Raw genomic sequence first — 23288 nt, forward strand, 5'->3', positions numbered from 1 at the left:
GTAAGACTACTTTCAATAATATGCACACATATTATATATAAATTTCCTGAGTTTTGACAAATGTATATACCTATGTAACCCAAATGCCTATCAAGAACACAGAATAGGGCCAGGCGCAGTGGCTCATACCTGTAATTCCAGCAGTATGGGAGGCCAAGGTGGGCAGATCACTTGAGGTCAGGAATTTAAGACCAGCCTGGCCAACATAGTAAAACCCTGTCTCTACTAAAAATATAAAAATTAGCCAGGTGTGGTGGCGGGCGCCTGTAATCCCAGCTACTCGGGAGACTGAGGCAGGGGAGTTGCTTGGACCCAGGAGGCAAAAGCTTCAGTGAGTTAAGACTGTGCCCCTGCACTCCAGCCTGGGTGATAGAGCAAGATTCCATCTCAAAAAAAAAAAAAAAGAAAAAAAAAAAGCCAGAATGGCACTATCATCCCAAAAAGTTTCCTCATGCCCCATCTTAGTCAATTCCCATCCTTAAACATCAGAGGAAACCACCATCCTGACATCTCCTCCACCAAAAATTAGTTTTGCCTGTTCTAGGACTTTTCAATATATAATTCTAGAGTATAGTGTACGGTATAAACTCTTTTATGTCTGGCTTCTTTCACCAAGAATGTTTCTGAGATTCACCCATATTGATGTGTGTATCCCTAATTCACCCACTTTTATTGCTGAGTGGTATATATGGAGGTTTTTCTTTTTGGAGTGAGGAAGAGGATGTTTATCTCTTTATTACTGATTTCTACTTTCACTGCATATGTCAGAGAATATGATGATAACATAATGATGATGGCAAACATTAACTGAGCCCTTACCACATGTAATGCATTGTTCTGAACTCTAGCCCTCGCAACTCTGAGAGACCACTAATACCATCTCTGTTTTACAGATGAGAAAACTGAAGCACATTAAGTAACTTACTCAAGGTCATATAACTAGGGGGAAACCACATTTGGTACCTGAGCCCTCTCTCAGTCACATACTACACAAAATGTGTGATATCAATTCCACAGTATTATGTGAGACTTCTTTTACAGGCTAAGAAATAAATAATCAACCTTTGTTTGAAAAGAATGCATATTCTCTAAAGGCCAGGCGTGGTGACTCATGTCTGTAATTCTACCACTTTGGGAGGCTGAGGCAGATAGATCGCTTAAGCTCAGGCGTTCAGTACTACCCTGGGCAACATAATGAGATCCTGTCTCTACATAAAATACAAAAATTAATCAGGCATGGTGGCACATGCCTGTAGTCCCTGCTACTTAGGAGACTGAGGAGGGAAGATTGGTTGAGTCTGGGCGGCAGAGGTTGCAGTGAGCCAAGATCACACCATTGCATTCCAGCCTGGGCAGCAGAGCAAGACTGCCTCAAAAAAATTTTAAAAAAAAATGCATATTCTCTAATATAGGATATAGAATTCTGTATGTATATAACTAATTAAGTGTATTAATTATGAAATTCAAATCTATATACTTTTAAATGTTTATGTGCTTGATATATCCACTTTAGAGAGGTATGTTAAAATCTCCTACTATGATGACATTTTTTAAATAGATATGGGGTTTCACTCTGTCTCCTAGACTGGAGGGCAGTGGCACAATTATAGCTCACTAAAACCTCAACCTCCTGGGCTCAGCCTCCCAAGTAGCTGGGACTACAGGCACATGCCACCATACCTCGCTAACTTTTTAAAATTTTTTTGTAGAGATGCGATTTCACTATGTTGCCCAGGCTGGTCTCCAACTCCTGGTTTCAAGTGATCCTCCCACCTCAGCCTCCCAACATGCTGGGATTACAGGTGTACCTGGCCTAGACAGCCATTTAAACAGTATATTAGACCCATTGATTCTAATTCTAGAAATATATCCTAATTTATCCTAAAAATTAGTATCATAAATATACTACATTTTCACACTGCTGATAAAGATATACCCGAGACTGGGAATTTACAAAAGAAAGAGGTTTAATTGGACTTACAGTTCCACGTGGCTGGGGAAGCCTCAGAATTATGGTAGAAGGCAAGGAGGAGCAAGTCCCATCTTATATGGATGGCAGCAGGCAAAGAGAATGAGGAAGATGCAAAAGCGGAAATCCGTGATAAAACCATCAGATCTCGTGACACTTATTCATTATCACAAGAAACAGTATGGCGGAAATCACCCCCATAATTCAATTATCTCTACCACAACATGTGGGAATTATGGGAGTACAATTCAAGATGAGATTTGGGCAGGGACACAGAGCCAAGCCACATCAGATACTTATTTACATCCTTGTATATTTATGGAACTATGGAAAATTACATATTATAATGTAGCATATGGTCTTTATGTAAACAAAGGAAAATAAAACTTAACTTTTAAGAACAACATACATTTTTAAAGTATTAAATATTAATTGGCCAACAATGTCTCATTCAGTAGCAAACATTTCTTCAGTATCTGTATACCAGGCTCAGAAATGTATGAAGATAGGCAGGGAACGGTAGCTCACGCCTGTAATCTGAGCACTTTGGGAAGCCAAGGCAGGTGGATCACCTGAGGTCAGGGATTTGAGACCAGCCTGATCAACATGGTGAAACCCTGTCTCTACCACAAATACAAAATTAGCCGGGCATGGTGGTACATGTCTGTAATCCCAGCTACACAGGAGGCTGCAGCAGGAGAATCGCTTGAACCCGGAGGTGGAGGTTGCAATGAGCCAAGATCATGCCACTGCACTCCAGCCTAGGCAACAAGGACAAAATTCTGTCTAAAAATAAAAATAAAAATAAAATAAAAAAGAAACATATGAAGATAAAAGACACAGTCTTGCTTCCAAAAACTTCACAGACTGGAGGGGAAGATATACCAAAAAAAAAAAAAAAAAAAAAGATGATTAACATACAATGTGATGAATGCTCTAACAGCATTGGATTTTATGGGAACATACAAGCAGAGTCAAAAACATAGGCTCCCCACAAAATCTAATCTGGCACCCCTCAAGTCAATATTTTTGTTATTGTTCATCGTTTGTTAAGACAAGAGGCAGAGAGCTACCAGTTGCAGATCTCAGACCTCTTCTCTTCCTCAGCAATTTAGCTCTGTCTCCAAACTTGCATATCCTACAAAAATGTATTCCTAATTTACTCAACTTCCTTAAAAAGCAATTAAGCATATCCCTTGGGATCTCACTTTCTCTCTCTCTCTCATATACACACACACATACACACACACACACACACACACACACACAGTCACACACACACCCCCAAGATTATTTGCTTCTGCTTATTCCTCTCGTACTTATCCCAGAAGGAGCAATTTTCTCCCCATCTCATATTTCAAATACTGTTTTGTCACACCCCAGTAAACCAGATAGTCCATTATTCCAACTCTACACAGAGGAAGGACACCTAAAAAGGAAAAGGAGAAGGGAGGATACCAGAAAAGGCCTCACAAAGTATTATAAATATGTAACTTTAAAAGAATAAAAAATTAAAAGTTGTGATCTTAGACAAATTAGTGAATCGTTCTGGGTTTAAGTTCCCTCACTTATACAAAGTAAATAATAATATCTGCCTCTTGGGTTGCTAAGATTTTAAATGAAATAATAGATATTTAACATTTTATGAACATAGAACCAACCTGTAAAGCTTAAAACAATGATGTCTTAACAAAGTATGAGTAATTGTTAAGGGCCAAAAAAAAAAGGTCTACATCCTTAGATATTCTGTGTGTGTGTATATGTGTGCACACGCAAATATATTCATTGCAGCATTATCTAAAATAACAAAATATTGGCAGCAGTCAAATACAGAATAATGGATCAGTTAAATACTAGGTAAGTAAACAATAAAATGCCACTGTAAACAAGTTATAATTTATAACAGAGGTCCGCAAACTTTAATATATATGAGAATCACCTAAAAGTGATTATTAAAACATGAATTGCTGGACTCCACTCCCTGAGTTCCTGATGCAGGAAATTATGCACACAAAATCACATTTTTAACAAGTTCCAGATGGTGCTGATACCACTGGTCTAGGGAATACACTTTGAAAACCACACAATTATAATTATGATAGTATTTAACCTGAAAAGTACTTAGGATATAATGTTATGTTAAAAAGTTGAACACAAAATGTTATCTACAATATGACTGCAACTATGTAAAAACACACATAATCAATATAGACAAATCTAAGGCAAAACCAAATTAAAAAACAGTTATCTGTTTAAGACGGCGGGGTTTTTTCCTTTAGGTTTTCTTTAATACGAGTTTAATTTTTTTGTTAATTTAAAAGGCAAAAAAAAAAATGCAGCTGAAAGCCAAATCAAGTAAGAAAATGAATCAAATGTTATGTTTTCATCGAAGAAAAATAATGACACTGGGCTGGGTGCGGTGGCTCACGCCTGTAATCCCAGCACTTTGGGAGGCCAAGGCAGGTGGATCACGAAGTCAGGAATTCAAGACCAGCCTGGCCAACATAGTGAAACCCCATCTCTACTAAAAATACAAAAAATTAGCCAGGCATGGTAGCGGGTGCCTGTAATCCCAGCTACTGGAGAGGCTGAGGCAGAGAACTGCTTCAATCCGGTAGGCAGAGGTTGCAGTGAGCTAAGATTGCACCACTGTACTCCAGCCTGGGTGACAAGAGACTCCATCTCATACATACATACATAAAGATACTAATAATTAATGACTCCCAACCTCTTCCAGGTACAAAAACTTCCCCATATTAGAGGCTTAGACTATTAGAAGAAACATTTAGACATAGACTCTGCTACAGCTGAGTCCACCCTGATAGCCCCAGAGAAAATCAACCCACAAGGAAAGCAGGTATATAGGTATCCCCTCAATGGCAGACTGCAATATCCTGAACAAAGATAACCACTTAACCATCTTCTTTCTTGGTCTGCTCTTTAGAACACAGGAATGGCTACTTGTAAGAACTGGCCTGAAGGAGAGATGCATGGCTAAGGAATAGAGACTTAAATTTCCTTTGTTAAATCAAATAGGCAAAAGTAGAAAACAAGTGTTTATGAGGGAAAAAAGAAAGGGATAGTTTTTTGAGAGAATTAATAAGTCCAATGAAGGCATGGCAAGATTTAAAATATGTATTACTCAGATGCCTTGGAGATGGTACTTATTAGACACTTAGAAAAAAATGTCTCTATCGGACTCTGAAATTGGTAAAGAACAAATTTGCCATTCTAAAGTAGATTACACTTTATGAAAGAGCACAACCAATAGCTTTACAGTGTGATTGTTCTACTATATTTAGAAAGAATCTACAAAATACACAGATTAAGTGAATGTCATTTAGTCTCATTGCCGAATGCTTTCATACTCTACAACACAGTCACATGTAGAGTATACGTAGTTTATCTTAATTATTGAACATTTATAAAGCCATAAATAACCTCATCCTTCTTTGTCTCATCAAAAATAATAATAATAATAATTAATTTTAAAAGATACATAGGTGAAGGATAAATCTGTAATTTAATATACACATGAAAGAAGGGAGGAAAACACCTTATAAACAAGCCAAACCAATAATAATAATAATAATTAATTTTAAAAGATACATAGGTGAAGGATAAATCTGTAATTTAATATACACATGAAAGAAGGGAGGAAAACACCTTATAAACAAGCCAAACCACCACTCTCTTTATCTATCATCCATTGTGGTACACAATAAAATAAGTTTGTTAAATCACCAATTATTTCACTGACATTTTTGACCTATGACAAATTCAAGGTTGATTATCTAACTGTTAATTTTGTACATCTTGGAATTCCATCTCTCCTGCAGTATCTCCTAGCCAAGCCAGTATTTCCTAGAATGCCTGAAATCAGGAAAAATATCTAAAATGCATGTTAAACAACAGTGATAACTCCTGGAAAAGCAGCACTCATCCTTAATTACAAATGAGAATCACCTACTATGGCTTTTTAAAATATATATGCTCAGGCCTCTCCCAAAATCTACCACACAGAATCTTAGGAGTAGGGCCTAGGCATCTGTAATGTAAAGTGCACAGGTGACTCTTGGTTTTGCAATGCATTCGTGGCATCTATATTTGAATAAGCTATGTTTAATTCTGAGAATTCAAAATATTTCAAAGACAATGTCATCATATTGTGATGACAATTTTCAGGAATTTGAATAAACTATATGATCTTCCTCATTGCATAAACATTCCCCTCCACCACTTCAAAACATCACAGAGGCTGGGAAGTATATCACCTCTCAGACTGATCAAATGCAGTCTAAACAGAACTGCCTTTTCTCTAGTTAGAGGTGTTGGCCAACCGACTCTTATTTAAATGGGAATCTTTAAACTTCTTTGCCTTTCAGCTCTTGATACACTATAAATCAAAAGAAGGTGGTCAAATTGAGTTACCAGAAAAGAGATAATCTTATCATAAAGAAATTTAAGTTTAAATTTGTCATGAACACGCCTTAATCTGAAGAGAGTCCAGTGTTTTTTATTATAACATTCTTTATGCAGTGCTTAGGTGAATTTAGTAAAAATTGAAAGACAACAGAAAATTACTATGTCCTCTCATTTTTCAAAGGTGTTGATATCATGGTACACAAAAAAAAGCTAGGGGCTTTTTCTGCCATCTTTCTGCACCACCAGAATGGGGCACATGAATGTCCCGGTTGAGAGCATTTGTGTGCCCTAGTAAGAGGCAAGCTCTTATTAGGCTGTGCTCCAAAGTCATAGTCCTGTTTCTGACCATGATAATAAAGCATGGTTACACTAGAGAATCTGAAATCACTGATGATCACACAGCTGGGAAAATTGTTGTGAACCTCACAGGCAGGCTAAACTAGTGCAGAGTGATCAGCCCCAGATTTGATGTGCAACTCAAAGATCCAGAAAAATGGCAGAATAATCTGTTCCTATTCTGTTGGTTTGGTTTAATTGTACTGATAACCTAAGCTGGCATCATAAACTACAAAGACGCAATACAAAAATACATAGGAGGGAAAATCCTGGGATTCTTTTCCTAGGGATGCAATATATACTTACAAGTAAAATATCTTAATGGACCAGAGGGGGGAAAAAAAAAAAAAAAAAGACAGCTGGGAAGAAAGGGTTAAAACCTCCAACTAAGACTGCATTTTTTTAAGACTGCATTTTCAAGTTAAAAAAAAATTACTTTCCATTTAGATTCATCAATATTAATCAAGTTGCCAAAAGCATCTTGTCAGGAGATATATAATCAAGTTCATCTTTGAACACCATGATTTTAAATGTTCTCGTCTATATCACATTTAAGACCCAGTTTAAGATACCTAGTTTTCTTTTCCAGGAAGAGAGTGGGCGACAGTCATTAGTCAGATAATCCCTTATTAAAGTGAAACACATTCCTCTGAGATCATGGCAGAGGACACATATCAAACATTTTAATCAAATGACTTTTGAATTTGTATAGATACAAATAAAAGTTAACATAATTTGTATATGAGTATTTTATGAAAGTTAAAGACGTTATTTATCTTTAACATTTTGAGTGCAAGACACATCTTATCTTTGAATTATATTATACATCTGAAAGACACATCATAAATCTTTCAGAGCATTCTGCCTCACAGAGTTACTCACATAAAATTAAGCACTTAAGTCTTTTCTTTTGCCTTCTCCTTTGTTAAAACAATGCTGACACTTAACATATAGGAGGTTTGAAGACTTAATTTTAATACGTGTGTAATAATATATCAAAATTAGACCTAGATCAATGACAAAAGAGAGAAGAATAAAATGGGCCACTGTCAAAGTCATTTTTAAAATTTTATGAACTAATGTAACTTTGAAAACCTGGTTATTTTCTTGAAAGTAAATTTGGGATTATTGTGTCTCTTCAGAAGAATATTTGTACTCATGCACTTTACATAGCTAAGAGCAACTTATTTTCTAGGTAAGAGCATTTCAATAACTTTTGTAACCTATTGTTTTTAAATACATAAAGAGGAATTTTTACTTTGAGAGTTTATTAACTAATATAAAGTATCATGAGATTATATACATTTCTACCACCCAATATAAGTTGATTCTAAGCTATCTGTGGCATATATTTTATTTTAGGTACATTATCAAAAAGTTAAAAATAAACATAATTACTTCGCCAGAAAAACAGAAAACTTGCTGCATAGCAAGACTTTAGTACTATTCCGAAACTTTATATCTTATATCCTTCATCAGTAATCACCATAAAACTGTCTGGTCCTAAGACAAAAAAGACAGACAAGGCACTTTTAACTATGGAAATATTTCAAAATATGACCCAAACCCCAGATACAATTATCAGAGATCTCTAATGTCCAGTGTTTCACATGATCCTTCAATAATCCCAGATATGAAAAAACAGAAAGCTACAGTCCATGGACCTTCTTCCACTCCAGTACTAATCAGTCACACTGAAACATGCACAGAGATGCTGAATCTTATACTTCTTTGATATCTATGCTAAGTAGTAGTTCTTGAAATAAGATACTACATACTCCAGCCACAGTGTCTGGACACGGTGGGCACTGAAAATGCTATGCCTCCAATTATTTAAAAATATCCTGAGTGAAAGATACCTGTCTTCTACTTTCAAGGAAACTGAGGACAGCTATCAAAACCAGGGAAAAGATGACCCTATGTTCAATAGATTCCTGCCAGGATCTAATAAGGGCTGAGAAAATGTATGTCTAAATAGGCTCTCTTACTGCTTGGAAATATTATGAAAATTTCATTTGATTCCTTTCTTTTTCTTTTTTCTTTTTAAGACAGAGTCTCATTCTGTCACCCAGCCTGGAGTGCAGTGGCACACTCACAGCTCACTGAAGCCCTGACAGAAGGTCAGGGCTTCAGTGATACTCCTATCTCAGATTCCTGAGTAGCTGGACTACAGGCAAGTGCCACCAAGCTCAGCTGGTTTTTTTTTTTTTTTTTTTTTTTTTTTTTGAAACAAGGTCTCCCTGTGTTGCTCAAGCTGGTCTCAAACTCTTGGCCTCAAAAAGGAGAACCTATATGATTCCACTTACATAAAATATCCAAAATAAGCAAACTTACAGAATCAGAAAGTAAATCAGTGGTTGCCTAGGCCTGGACAAATAGGGAAAAAAAGGAAAGGTGACAGCCAAGGGGTAAAATGCTTCTTTCTGGGTAATAAAAATGCTCTGAGGCCAGGCATGGTGGCTCACACTTATAATCCCAGCAATTTGGGAGGCCAACCACTTTTAGAGGCCAAAGTGACAGGACTGCTTGAGCCCTGGAGTTCAAGACCAGCCTGGACAACACCATGTGACCCCATCTTTACAAAAAATAATTTTTAATCAGCCAGGCGTAGTGGCACAAACCTCAAGGAGGACTGCTTGAGCCCAACAGGTTGAGGTCACAGTGAGTCATGATTATGCTACTGCACTCTAGCCTGGGCAATAGAGCAAGACCCTGTCTCAAAAAAAAAAAAAAAAGTTCCTGTGGTACAGCATACATACAGTCGTATATGGAATATCCAAACTCACATATCTAAAAGCAGAGGATTAAGATTATGTAGTATTACGTATAAATATATAATCTTAATTATGTATTTAAAGACAGCTAAATATGTCCCTCCAATACACTTAAGAAATAGACTTCCACTTCTAGCCATGATAAAATAAGTGATGACAGACTAGCCCTTCTCAGGTAACAGCTATAAAACTAGACAAGATATATGACTCTAGCATTTTCAGGCAACTAAACAGATAGCATAGGAAGTATTATCATACTCATTCCAGCTTTCTGCCTATGACACTTTCCCAACAGTACCACAGGGAGGAAGACCCTAAGCCAAAGCATGATGGTCTCACTGAATCAGGGTCCTGGCCTATAGAAGTGGCTAGAATTTATAGGACAGGGTCCAGGACTGAAGGCAACAATGCAGAAGGGGTAGCCTAGAAGTCTGCATGGGGTTCCCTGATTGTCCTTGGCTGAGGGTTGAGCTACATATAAGCCATGGCAGGACTCCATGAGGCCTAATAGAGTCACTGCTACAGGCTTGAGAGCTGAACGGATACCAGAGGCTGCTCTCTGATTGGAGACATTGGATATCCAGTCCATTCAGAATGGAGAGACATTGTTACACACCTTGCGCACTCAGGCATTCAGTGAAAACCCCAGAAAAGTTATACACTAGAGTAAAGGCCAAGACTTAGAATAAAGAACAAAACTTAGACTTGCCACAACATACAATCAATCCTGCAAGGATCAAAAACAATTTCATTCTACCAAAACAAAACTCAACAGTCTTTAAAGAAAAACAATACAATGACACTTTTAATAACATGTCATCCACAATGTCCAAATAATAAAAAATTACTAGATATGCAAATAATAGGCAAATATGATTCACAATCAGGGGAGGAAAGCAGCCAACAGAAAAAGACAAGATCATTCTAATGTTGGAAATAGCACATAAGAGCTTTAAAACAGTTATTACAAATATGCTTAGTCACTTAAATGTACCATATCAAAAATGAATACTTCACTGGATGGACTTAACAAAGGATTGAAAACTACAGAAGAAAGGGCCAATGAACCAGAAAACAGATCAATATACTTAACCGATCTGAAGAACATAGAATATTATCAAGCAGTTTAACATACGTATAATAGGAGTCCAAAAAAAAAGAAGAATAAAAGAGAAAATGGGGCAGAAAAACAATATTTGAAGAAACAATGGCCAGAAGTTTTCCGGGTTTCATAAAAAGCATCAACAACTGGATGATGTACCCCAAACAAGGTAATTACAGACATTATACTAGTCAAATCACACTCGAACTGTAGCACACCAAAGATAAAGAAAAAAAAGCTATCAGAGCAGGGAAAGACACATTCCATAGACGTGAACAAGTCTATAAATAAGAGCTAACCTGTCATCAGAAATGATGAAAGCCAGAAGACACTGGAGTGACCAACCCAGAATTCTATATCCCACAAAAATATCTTCCAAAAATGAGAGTGAAATAAAGATATTTTCAGATAAACAAAAGCTAAGAGAACTGTCAAAAGCAGAACTGCACCAGAAATGCTGAAGGAAGTTATTTAAGCTGAAAGGAAATAACAGATGGAAACTCAAACCTGTGTGTTGGTCTCAGAAAGAAGAGTCAGGATTAGTAAATATAAGACTTTTTTCCTTCTATTACCCTTTTTAAAAGATAACTGTCTGTTTAAAGAAAACTAACATTGTATTATGAGGTTTATAAAGTATGCGGCACAGTCTGGGATGGAATAACTGTAATTAGACCACTGTAAGGTCTTATGTAGAATGGTACAATATTAACTGTAAGTAGACAGTGATAAATTAAGAATTCATGGTGTAGATCGAGTGTGGTGGCTCATGCCTATAACCCCAGCACTTTGGGAGGCCAAAGCAGGAGGATTGCTTGAGTTCTGCAGTTCAAGACCAGCCTGGGTGACATAGTAAGACCCTGTCTCTACTAAGAATTTAAAAAATTAGCCAGGCATACTGGCATACATCTGTAGTCTGAGCTACTCAGGAGGCTGAGGCAAAAGGATTGTTTGAGTTCAGGAGGTTGAGGCTGCAGTGAGCCATGATCACACCTCTATAATCCAGCCTGGACAATAGAGTGAGACCCTGTTTAGGGAAAAAAAAAAGAAAAGAAAACATAATGTCATACCTTAGAATGACCACTTTAAAAGCAGAGGAATAGCTAACAAATACAAAAAAAAGAAATAAAATGGAACACTAATAATTTCAATTGATTCAATGTAACTAAGAAAAACTATTATATAAAACACTTATTTTGCCAAAATAAAGCAAACAATTCTTCCATGGAGAGAGTTGGCTAACAATGCAAAACTACATTTTACAACAGAAACAATGTTTTAATTGATGACTATGACATAAAACCTTTGGATAAAGACAGCTAAAATGAAATTTGAGGTTACACAAGACTCTAACAACCTAATATGTTTGTTTGTTTCAGACAAAAGAATTCCACAGCTGGGTACAGTGGCTTATGCCTGTAATCCCAGCACTTTCAGAGGCCAAGATGGGCAGATCACAAGGTCAGGAGTTCGAAACTGGCCTGGCCAATATGATGAAACCCAGTCTCTACTAAAAATACAAAAATTAGCCGGGCATGGTGGTGCATACCCATAATCCCCGCTACTTGGGAGACTGGGGCAGGAGAATCACTTTAACCCGGGAGGCAAAGGTTGCAGTGAGCTGAGATCATGCCACAGCACTCCAGCCTGGGCAACAGAGCAAGACTTCATCTCAAAAAAAAAAAAAGAATTCTACAACACAGAAAGGAAGGAACACAGTAGTACATAAAACTTGTTTTCATATGAAAAAATGCTCATCATCACTGGTCATTAGAGAAAGGCAAATCAAAACTACATTGAGATACCAACTCACGCCAGTTTTCAGAATGGCGATCATTAAAAAATCTGGAGACACCAGATGCTGGAGACGATGTGGAAAAATAGGAACACTTTTACACTGTTGGTGGGAGTGTAAATTAGTTCAACCATTGTGGAAGACAGTGTGGCAATTCCTCAAGGACCTAGAAATAGAAATTCCATTTGACCCAGCAATCCCATTACTGGGTATATATCCAAAGGATTATAAATTGTTCTACTATAAGGACACATGCACACAAATGTTCATTGCAGCACTGTTTACAATAGCAAAGACTTGGAACCAACCCAAATGCCCATCGATGATAGACTGGACAGGGAAAATGTGGCACATACACACCATGGAATATTATGCAGCCATCAAAAACAATAAGTTCGTGTCCTTTGTAGGGACATGGATGAACCTGGAAACCATCATTCTCAGCAAACTGACACAAGAACAGAAAATCAAATACCGCATGTTCCCACTCATAGGCAGGTGTTGAACAATGAGAACACTGAACACAGGGAGGGGAGCATCACACACTGGGGTCTGTTGGGGGGAAACAGGGGACGGACAGCGCGGGGTGGGGAGTTGGGGAGAGATAGCATGGGGAGAAATGCCAGATATAGGTAAAGGGGAGGAAGGCAGCAAATTACACTGCCATGTGTGTACCTATGCAACAATCTTGCATGTTCTTCACATGTACCCCAAAACCTAAAATGCAATTAAAAAAAAAAACTCGTTTTCCCAACTCTGAGCTACAACCAACTGGAAACCAGTCATGTTATAAAGGAAAGTTTGTAAATCAAGTATTCTTAATACTTGTACATATTAGAAATAAATTTTAAGGTCTATTAATAATGGAAATAACTTGACTAAAAACTAATTAAAAGCCAAAAATGTCATTTAAGCATCAACTAATATGAACTTTTACAATATGTTATGCTTAATAGATAATGCAATAAAATGTTTACCAACATTACTGAATCACTGAATTTTAGTTTTGAGCATAATTCACACAGTTTAAATTCAAAACACACAAGATACACAAAAAATTTAGGCTGGGTGCAGTGGCTCAAGTCTATAATCCCAGTACTTTGGGAGGCCAAGGCAGGTGGATCACTTAAGGCCAGAAGTCCAAGACCAGCCTGGCCAACACAGCAAAACCCCATCTCTATGAAAAATACAAAAATTAGCCGAGCATCATATTGCATGCCTGTAATCCTAGCACTCAGGAGGCTGAAGCACAAGAATTGCTAGAACCCGGGAGGCGGAGGTTGCATGAGCCAAAATTGCACCACAGTACTCCAGCCTGGGCAATGGAAAAAGACTGTTTCAAAAACAACCAACCAAAAGGTCTCTGTCCCTTGCTCCCATCCTCCAATCACCAGTAGAAGGAAAAACAAATATCACTAAAATACAATTGCAAGACATATATACTGCAACTTGTTTCTGTGGAACCACAGACATGGTAACACTTTTCATAACACCAGAAAGAACATTTTCTTTTCAAATTGGGATTATTTCAAAGCTCAAAAAACAGAAAACATCTGGATGACAAAAAATTCCTACATGAATGACAAAAAGAAGATCAAATAATGTTAAAACAAAGCACGATCCAGGAATACTGGAAGGATACAACAAAATCAAATAAACAAAAGCATCAGCTAAGGTTTCAATAAATTACTCCTGACCAACACTGACAGAAAATCTGCAGCAGTGGGACAAAGGACAAGTTTCTGTGCCTAGATCCCAAATTAGTTACTGAAAAGCCAAGATCATGAACTAGACTTAACAAAACTAATCCCTGCTTATGCATCAGATCACCCCTGAAGACTGATACCAACAACACAGAATGGTATCTGTGGGGCTCAAATGAACATCTGGAGAATTTACAAAGAAAACCATCAACTTATCACCTCAGGCCTCCTCAGATAAACAGCTTCAGACTTGATACTCTCAAGAGTGAATTGCCAATTATCAATTACTAAGACACAAATTATTCAGCTAAGGGTGATTCTAGCTCTTTATATGGCCTTCCCTCCTTTCAATTTAGGCACTTCACTAATGCTTTCACCTGAGAAGTAAAAAGGAGTTCATGGCTGGGCACAGTGGCTCATGCCTGTAATCCCAACACTTTGGGAGGTCAGCACAGGTGGATCACCAGAGGTCAAGAGTTTGAGACCAGCCTGGCCAACACAGTGAAACCCCAGCTCTACTAAAAATACAAAAACTTAGCTGGGTATCGTGGCACGCACCTGTAATCCCAGGTACTCAGGAGGCTGAGGCAGAAGAATTGCTTGAACCTGGGAGGCAGAGGTTGCGGTGAGCCAAGATCACACCACTGTATTCCAGCCTGGGCTACAGAGCTAGACTGTCTCAAAACAAAAAAAAAAAAAAGAAAATGAGTTCACTAAGAACACAATTGCCTGAGGGCCCTTAAACCACCATTTCTCCAAATTATCAGAAGACTGAAAGTGACAAGATTGGGAGGAAAACCCTAAGAGACCACTGGCCTAGTGGCCCACTACCTATGGAAAATACAAAAACCTACTCCTAACCTGACATACTTAATTCAAAATGAGTTGGGAAGAGGGAATACAAATGATTTCTATGAAGTCCCTGATTACCAGTCGGTTTGGGACAACTTGAGTTCCAGTGATATCCCTCATAATCAAACCCTAATGTATTTTTTAATATTCTTATGGGAACCTCTAGGAGTAAACCGGAAATGGGTCCCTGTGGCAAATCAGGCAAAACAATAATGTGGCAAACGTCACATTACTGCACCTAATTTACTTTTTTTGTTTGTTGGCAAGGACCCACCTCCAAGAAGATAATCACATTCCCAGCCTCTTCTACAGCTAGGCATGCTCAAGCATATGAAGCAAACTCAGACAATGAAATATAAGGGAAAGTCTATTGAGATAATTTCGGTACAAATTTATTCCCCAGCGGAAGAAAAGAAAAAAGGAAGGAAACAGAGAGAGAAAGGTAGAAAAAATTAAGGAGAAATTGTACTGTCCTCTTCTTCTACCTGAAGTTATAATATGAAATTGGAGTTGCAGAAACTATCCAGCATCATGAGGAGAATCATACCAACACACGAAAAGATGGAAAGTACCTAGGACTACTAACCGTGGTGAAAGATTCTGTAGCATCACTTGAGCAGTTTATCTTTGAGGTCAATTTCAGGTTTCAACCCACAAGTTTCAACACACAGGTTACTCTTTAAAGAGTAAGTCACAGACTATAAATTCTATTTTTTTATTTTTATTTTTGAGATGGAGTCTCACTCTGTCGCCCAGGCTGGAGTGCAGTACTGTGATATCAGCTCACTGCAACCTCCTCCTGTGATTCTTTCAATTCAAGTACACAGTGATCTGTGACCAAAAAAAGTTTTATTAAATAGACCCTCTCAAACTATATTTCTTTCTCTGCCTAGTTACCATCTCCTTCTTATTCTCCCCCAACATAACTGACCATAATATGGAAGTATATATTTACATTTAAAATGTATTTAGTCATTTGAAGTTCAATGTTACCTTTTATTAATTTTAAAATCAGGTAATCTTTTTTCCCTTTTTTTAACATTTCCCTCAAAGAAATGTTATTTAAGTGTAGCCCTACTTGACCTTTTTCCTTATAGCTCTATTTTTTAAAAAATTATCCCTCTCAAGATTTACAACATTTAAGTTCTGATTTGAAAGAACACTAATTGATAAGCAACTATGATTGTCGAATCAATTTTAAAATACCTGAGTCCAGTACCAGAACTGCTACTTTCAGTTTTCATCATATCTAAAACATCACTGAGGGCTGGGCATGGTGGCTCCTGCCTGTAATCCCAGCAGTTTGGGAGGTTGAGGCAGGCAGATCACTTGAGGCCAGGAGTTGGAGACTAGCCCTGGCCAACACGGCAAAACCCCATCTCCATAAAAAATAAAAAAGTTATCTGGGCATGGTGGCACACAGCTATAATCCCAGCTCCTCGGGAGGGTGAGGCACTAGAATCGTTTGAGCCTGGAAGGCAAAGGTTGCAGTAAGCCAATATCGTACCATTGCACCAATATTGCACCACTGCACGCTAGCCTAGGTGACAAACCAAGACTGTCTCAAAAAAAATTTTTTTTTAATAAAAACACCATTAACTGCAAGACACATTATTTTATGTCCTGCTAAGAAAAAATGCTGCCAATTAACACAATACCCTGTCACTTAGAATTTTTATTTATACTTATTAAAAGAGTTATTTTAAACTTAAGAGTTTAGCATATATTACTCCTAAGCATAATTTTTTAAAAGATAAATAAAATAAACTGGTACATAAATGGGTCACATTCAGAGTCAAACTCCTCTGAATCACTTTTTTGAATCAGTCATTGATATCCCTATTTTTCCACAAATCACCATTCTCCATGCTATCAAAAGCCCTGGTGATCCAGCATTTGTATTTCAACCATTGTCTCTGGGATTTCTTACAAGTCTGCTGATAGCTATCCCGCAAGTTCTATGCATGAAGAAGCAATGACAACTGCATCACAGCTGAAAAGAACCATAAGATGCATCTTGATTTCAGAAATGTAAGAATGTAAAAAAAAAAAGTGTTTCTTATAATTCATGAAACACAATAACTTCCTTTTGTACTTTGAATAAGACAACATTCTTCCTGGACTTAAATTTTCCACTAATAACAGTAGCTACCAATGCTAAATACCTACCATTCTCAGCATTTCACCTGTCTCATTTTACTTTCCTAGAAAAGTAAAAAGTTCAGTATTAATCTTGTTTCACACATACAAAATATGAAGCTCAGAAAACCTTAGCCACTTGTCCAAGATTACTCAGCTAATAAGCAGCAGAGCTGGGTTTCAATCTATGGCCTACCTTCAAAGTTCTTAGTCTTTCCACTACCAGTGGTTCTCAAAAAACACATAAAAAACTCAGGTGAGGGCCAGCACAGTGGCTCACACCTGTAATCCCAGCACTTTGGCAGGCTAAGGCAGATGGATTGCTTGAGCCCAGGAGTTTGAGTTCAGCCTGGGCAACATGGCAAAACTCCATCTCTACAAAAAAATACAAAAAATTAGCTGGGCGTGGTGATGTGCACCTGTAGTCCTAGCTACTTTGGAGGCTAAGGCCAGAGGACTGCTTAAGCCTAGAAGGCGGAGGTTGCAGTGAGCCATGATCACACCCCTGCACTCCAGCCTGGGTGACAGAACAAAACTGTCTCAGAAAAAAAAAACACACACACACATACACAAAACAAAAAACAAAAAACAAAAGGTGATTCTTCCATAGAATGGAAAAAATACTGCATATATTTGCAAATCTTGTAAGATATAAAGAATTCTTAAAATTCAGTAAGAAAAAACCAATTTTTTAAATGGGCAAAGGATTTTAATAGACATTTCTTCCAAGAAGATATACAAAGCGCCAATAGGCATATGAAAAAATGCTCACTATCATAAGCTGTTAGGAAAATGCAAGTCAAAGCTACTTATGATACCACTTCACACCACTAGAATGACTATAATCAAAAAGACAGACAATAACAAGCACTGGCTACAACGAAGGGAAATAGAACTATCACGTATTATTGCTGGTGGGAATGTAAAATGGAGCAGCTACTTTGGAAAATAGTTTGAAAGTTCCTCAAAAAGTTAAATGTAGAGTTGCCATATGACCCAGACATTCCATTTTTAGGCATATATCCAACAGAAAAATATATATCCACACAAAAACTTGTACATGAATGTTCATAAGAGCATTATTAATACTGGCAAAATGTAGAAACAATCCAAATCTCCATCAACTGATGAAGGGATTAATAAAACGTGGCATATACACACAATGGGGTATTATTTGGCAATAAAAAGGAATGAAGTAGTGATACTACAAACTGCTGAACCTTGAAAACATTATGCCAAGCCAGGTGCGGTAGCTCATGCTTGTAATCCCAGCACTTTGGGAGGCCAAGGTGGGCGGATCACTTGAGGTCAGGAGTTCGAGATCAGCCTGGCCAACATGTCGAAACCCCATCTCTACTAAAACACAAAAATCAGCTGGGCATGGTGGCAGGAGCCTCCAATCCCAGCTACTCAGGAGGCTGAGACAGGTGAATTGCTTGAACCCGGGAGGCAGAAATTGCAGTGAGCCAAGATCACGCCACTGCACTCCAGTCTGGGTGACACAGAAAAACTCCATCTCAAAAAAAAAAAAAGTTAACATTATGCCAAAAGAAGCCAGTTACAAGAAACCACATGTTGTAGGATTCCATTTATACAGATTCTATTTCTTATTTCTATAGAGACAGAAAGTAGATAAGTGGAGAAGGTGATGGGAAACAACTGACTAAAGGGTACCAAGTTTCTTTACGGGGAACTAAAACATTTTAAATTGGTGTGACAATCATACAACCCTATGAATATAGCAAAAAAAAGTCGAATGGTACACTTTAAATGGGATATATAATCATATATGATATGCAGTCACATCACATAACTTATATGATATGTACACTATATTTAAATAAAGCCTTTAAAAAAAAAAACTCAAGACCAGATTAGATTACCTCTAAGATCTCTTTCTAGATAAAACAGTTTCTGAGATGCTGAAAAAAAGTCTCAGTACCATGTAACAGCTCATGCCTGTAACCCCAACACTTTGGGAGGCCAAGGTGGGAGGATCACTTGAGCCCAGGAGTTCCGAGACCAGCTAGGGCAACATGGTGAAACCCTGTCTCTACAAAAAATACAAAATTAGCCAGGCATGGTGGTGCATGCCTGTGGTCTCAGCTACTCAGGAGGCTGAGGCGGGAGGATCACTTAAGTCTCAGAAGTCAAGGCTGCAGAGAGCTGTGATCACACCACTGCACTCCAACTTGGGTGACAGAGTGAGATCCTGTCTCAAAAAAAAAAAAAAAAGTCTCAGAACATCCATAAACAGACCTTGGAATCCAATCTCCTGAGATTCCTGGGAATCTACAGCTCAGAGAAATTAACATACAGTACAGTAATTCCTCACTTGAGGTCTCTAGACCACCAGGTATCTGCAAAGGCAGGACAGGTGCTTCTTCAGCCAGTTTCAATGCTTCAGAACATCCATAAGAAATCACATATTCAGCCTTCTCTGGGTAAAGTTTTAAGCATCTTTGCCTTTGGTTAAACTCATGTTAATGGTTTGAAAATGGTGATTTGGAGCTGACTGACAGCTCAATGTATAAAAAAATAAGAAAACAAATTGTTCCTGATAATATACTGTTTTTTGGGGTTTTTTTTTTTGAGATGGAGCATAACTCTGTCACTCAGGTTGGAGTGCTGTGGCGCGATCTCAGCTCACTGCAACCTCCACCTCCCAGGTTCAAGCAAGTCTCAGCAACCCAAGTAGCTAGAGTAGCTAGGATTATAGGTGTGGGTCACCACACCCAGCTGATTTTCATATTTTTAATAGAGACGGGGTTTCACCATGTTGGCCAGGCTGGTCTCAAACTCCTGACCTCAAGTGATCCACCCACCTCGGCCTCCCAAAGTGCTGGGATAACCAGGCGTGAGCCACCATACCCAGCCTCCTGATAATATATCATACTTTTTGATAGGCAAAATATTTTTTACAACTGGACAAGTTCCTTGGTTAAAAGCTCGGGAAACACAGATACAGGGGAGAATGCAATAGTATGGAAATCAGGACAAATAGCTTAGAGTCCTCACCAATATAATTCACTTCATCTTACTGTGCCTCAGTTTCCACTTTCATCTATAAAAAGAACAAACATGATAATATCCAACTGACTAAAATTCAGTAATTTTTCCATATTATATAATGACCTCCTTAAAATGTCTTCTAAGAAGATAGTTCTTTATATTCGGGATCACTGCAAAAAACTTCTTAACTGACTCTACTCAGCACAGCATATGATAAACAATCCTAAGAGAAGTATACAGGCTCTAGTATGTAGAAACACTGTAAGTGGTCTTAAAAAGCAAAGAAAAAGAAATATAATAAACTAAAAACAAAGTCAACTGCACTTGTCCACTGCTGATAGCAAAAGTCAACAGGAAACACATCAGCATAAAACCTCCTCAAAGTATGGAATGTCCCTGATTAACAACAAATTAGCTGTCTTTTCATCTCATACTTCACTCCCAACATACTAGTTTCCAAATGCATCCACAGAACAAATGAACTGAAGAAGGGGAGGAGAACAAAGGAGAAAAACTGTATCATAATTGGTCTCCTCCCCTCAAAATTCTGTAAGATAAGAACTGGTGGGTTGCAGCAGTAGTGACTCACTCCTGTAATCCCAGCACTTTAGGTGGGAGGATCACTTGAGTCCAGGAGTTCAAGACCAGCCTGCGCAACAAACAGAAACCTTGTCTTTACAGAATTTTTAAAATAAGTCAGGCATGGTGGCACGTGTCTATAGTCCTAGGTACTCGGGAGGCTGAGGCAGAAGGATTACCTGAACCCAGGAGGAAAAGCACACAGTGAGCTAAGATCACACCACTGCATTCCAGCCTGAGCGACAAAGCAATACCCTGTCTCTTAAGAAAAAAAAAAAAAAAGAAAGGAAAACAAAAAAGAAGAGATGTAAAAGGGAAGAAGTAGATAAAATTCAGCATAATATTCTATTTACAGTCTAATGTGCTGTGGGTTTTTTTTTTTTTTTTTTTTTTTTTGCCTTTTCAATGTCATAAAAACTTCTGACATTTTTCAAGTGGGGCACAGTGGCCTGATGTTAGGATTGCTTGAGCCCAGAAGACTAAGATCAGCCTGAGTAACATGATGACACCTCATCTCCACAAGAAATACAAAAATTAGCCACATACCTACAGTCTCAGTTACCCTGGAGGATGAGATGGGAGAATCGCTTGAGCCCAAGAGGAGAGGTTGCAGTGAGCAGAGATCGCACCACTGCATTCCAGCCTGGGGAACAGAGTGAAACTCTACCTCAAATTTAAAAAAAAAAAAAAAAAAAAAAAAAAACTCTACTACTAATTTTTTTAAGACTAAAAAGCTATTTGCACTTTTCTGAGTGAATTCATACTAACTCATATTGATCATAAAATTAGCAGGGGGCACTGGTGAGAAGGAGCACTGTATGTGGGATTTCAGGAAGAAGAATATAGGAGTCTAAAAAGAGGAAAAGCAAGCAAGATCTGTTACAACTTAATTCATATAAAAACCCAAGTTCAGGCCGGGCACGGTGGCTCACGCCTGCAATCCTAGCACTTTGGGAGGCCAAGGGGGCGGATCACTTGAGGTCAGAAGTTCGAAACCAGCCTGGCCAACGTGGTGAAACCCTGTCTCTACTAAAAACACACAAAAAATTAGCTAGGCATGGTGGTTCATGTCTGTACTCCCAGCTAGTAGGGAGGCTGAGGCAGGTGAATTGTTTGAACTCAGGAGGCGGCGGAGGTTGCAGTGAGCTAAGATTGCGCCACTGCATTCCAGCCTGGCTGACAGAGTTAAGACTTCGTCTCAAAAACAAACAAAAAACACCCAAGTTCAGAGATTTCCAATGAATTTTTAAAAGATCATTTCACCTGTTAGGGCAGACAAGAGAAGCCAGATCACCTCCCTCCTCAGGTAACTGAAGTTATCATGAATTCCAAGAGGAGGCAAGTTTCAACTTTTTCAATATCGTCATTTAAAAAAAAAAAAAAAATCAGAAACCTAAACTCGTGTTTTTGCAGGTAATACAGTATCCTATTCACAAATCAAAGTAAAAGGATTAATTCCATTAATTTAATATAAACAGAAGAACACAATGACTCCTTTTTTAAAAAAAAAAACCTGTTAATCCTTGGAGCACCAACAATCTCCACCTTTACATATTATATACTCTACAACAAACAGGATGTGCATATCAAGTGCTCAAATGAACCAAAGTATATAACACAAGCTCTACAGAGGACCCTACAGCCCCCTACAGAGTTTATACAGTATCTCACCTAAGAAAAAATAAGATACATTTAAATATAGCCAGTTACATTCATTTGACAATTCTTCCAGCCTAAACAAAGGGTATAAAGAAAATGAGCAATACTTAGCCCATAACCCCAAAGACTTCACATGAGGGAGGATGCCAGAGCATATGCAAAATCAAAATCCTTTGAGATCACAAAGAACAAGGAACTTGCAGTTACTGGTAACCAAGAATGTGCCACGTGAAAAAGTAGGAAGAAGGTACCACCAGACAAAGACAACAGCACACACAAAAGCAAGAATGTACAGTGCACAATTGGACAACCTGACCTCCCAAGTGACCAGAGCAGGGGGAAGAAAGAGGAAGGATGCATGGGTATGAAATGGTAGTAAATTAAGCCAGGAAAAGAAGCTTGCAGATGGGTTGCAGAGAACCATATATACTATAACAAGGTGTTTGGCCTCTATTCAGAAGGCCACAGAGGAATAATCTATAATAATGTTTTTTGTTTGTTTGTTTAAGACAGAGTCGTGCTCTCTCACCCAGGCTAGAGTGCAGTGGCGGGATCTCAGCTCACTGCAACCTCCGCCTCCCAGCTTGAAGCAATTCTCCTACCTCAGCCTCCCAAGTAGTTGTGATTACAAGTGCCCACCACTGTGCCCAGCTAATTTTTGTATTTTTAGTAGAGACAAGGTTTCACCATCTTGGCCAGGCTGGTCTCCAACTCCTAACCTTGTGATCCACCTGCCTCAGGCTCCCAAAGTGCTGGAAATACAGGCATGAGCCACCACACCTGGCTTACAGTAATGTTTTTAGGAAGCTAACTGGTAGTAATGTGGAAGACATATTTAAAAGGAGAGATGGGAGATGGAAGACATAAGGACACTACTGCAATAATTAGGATACTACCATAATGCAAGCAAAATGTGATGGATCATCAATAATACAAACTAAGCAAC

The 23288-nt window shown here is 38.2% G+C and overlaps 1 protein-coding gene across 6 annotated transcripts in view; it reads right to left on the reverse strand.

Annotated features, from left to right (window-relative positions):
• Nucleotides 1-23288, reverse strand: part of FCHSD2 (FCH and double SH3 domains 2) — a 298118-nt gene that overhangs the window by 270698 nt on the left and 4132 nt on the right. The window contains exon 1 of one of the 6 annotated variants that reach the window (XM_021675086.2): nucleotides 14660-14747. The exons of the other annotated variants lie outside the window; for them this stretch is intronic. The gene's annotated coding sequence lies outside the window, so the exon portion shown is untranslated. Of the gene's footprint in view, nucleotides 1-14659; nucleotides 14748-23288 lie in introns of those variants that run through there. 6 annotated transcript variants of the gene reach the window in all.

This window comes from Aotus nancymaae, unplaced genomic scaffold, assembly GCF_030222135.1.
Source record: "Aotus nancymaae isolate 86718 unplaced genomic scaffold, 86718_ANA_hifiasm-v0.15.2.pri h1tg000059l, whole genome shotgun sequence".
NCBI lineage: Eukaryota > Metazoa > Chordata > Mammalia > Primates > Aotidae > Aotus > Aotus nancymaae.